The following is a 1,757-nucleotide window of genomic DNA, read 5'->3' as shown; positions in this document are numbered from 1 at the left end:
AAGCTATTGTTATTCATTTTTAAACATTTATTTAAAATTTCACATTATTAAAGTGTTAATTAAATTACTGTTTTATTATAGACTTCCTATTATCCATAACCTTATATAAATCTTATGTTTACTAGCAACATCTTCATCATATCACAGTCACGCTTATAAAACTTCGTATCATCTGTGTCGCAGTAAAGTAGTTAAATCAGAGAGTTAACGAAATCTCTAGACAGTTAATTAAATGTCGATATTCAATCAAGCATTTTGACTTAAATAAAGCAGCGTCGAAAACGTTTAACAATCTGTCTGACCGAAAGCCAGAGCGGAGATTAACAATGTAAAACAAGACTCCGCCATGATCATATGTTATTGTTATTTCGGTGTGCTCGAGAAGGACTGAGAGCTATTCCGTGTTTTGCTTTATTGTTAATGGTTAGGTTAGGTTACTATTATTGTTGTTGTGTAGTGTAAGGTTTAGGAAACTCGTTAAACGTTTCGTTCACTTACTTGTCTGCGGAACTTTAGCGACTTGATTGAATATCGATTTTTAATTAACTGTCTAGAGATTCAATTAACTCTCTGATTTAACTACTTTACTGCGACATATACCTTCTTAAACGATCTTATAGCCTCAAATAATTAAGAGATATTCTCAACGTTTATAAATTAAAGTCCACTTTTGAAAACGAGGAACAATATATGAGAGATAATTCTGAAATGGACATAAACATAAAATTCTTACACGATACGATTTCTGAAAAGCACTCGAATCAACAAGTTCAATACATTTGCGTTTATATCCGTGAATTATTTTAATGCGTAGTACTCGCGTAAACAAATTAATTGTAAACAACAGTTTTATTAAAAAAAAGTCAATAAATAGTGAGTGTAAGAATGATAGGTATTATATTCAATGTACATAATTAGAATATATGCTCTTAAAAATAATGAAAACGGGAAAAGGTGGAAAGGCAATGTGTGTGGCACAGCATGATTAATAAGTCATACTTAATAGATTTCACATACCACAGTCAAACGACAATATTGTTTCTTAAACTAGAGCAAATCCCCTTCCATCTTTATTTCAATATTTCGTTGTCTACACTTTGACAAAGACAATAATAATAATAAACGAAAATTTTACATTAAATTCACTTCCATTGTTAAAGAACATATAATTTAAATATAACGGTTTGCGAAACTTTTGTTATATTATCTAGTGTTTCCATAGTAATATATTATAGCTAGGGTGCTGGTAAGCATTTAAGTATGATTTGCTAGTATTTCATATTGATAGGAATTAAAGTTCGGATCAATACGATAAAATTTTCTTAACGAATTAAGGGTACGTTGCTGCGTTTTTAAGCTACAGGTGTTTATATCAGGAAAAAATCTATACTAAATCATTGGCTCTTAGCTGTAATTATAGGGGGTCTACCCCCTAAAAACTAAAAAAAAATTGGAAGACATTTTACTTACTGACTATAACCATTACAGTTTGTTTAATTTCGCGAATCTGAGGAAAAGTATTATAGCTAATTATTGCGATTAAACGTGTATGACACTTTTTATAAGCCTGCGTAGATACTAAGAATTCCGATCCGAAACAAAACATGAAAAAGTCAAGAAAATTAAATACAAAAAAATTAAGGATGTCTTTTTGATTTTTTTCATTTTGACAAGGTTTCTAAACATCAGTCTTAAAGGCAGACACGAGCAAATGATATATATATACCTATATTTTGAAGAGGGTGTCAATTGACAAC

This window comes from Pieris brassicae, chromosome 3, assembly GCF_905147105.1.
Source record: "Pieris brassicae chromosome 3, ilPieBrab1.1, whole genome shotgun sequence".
NCBI lineage: Eukaryota > Metazoa > Arthropoda > Insecta > Lepidoptera > Pieridae > Pieris > Pieris brassicae.
The sequence above is the reverse complement of the archived record's forward strand: the minus strand, read 5'-3'. Positions refer to the sequence as shown.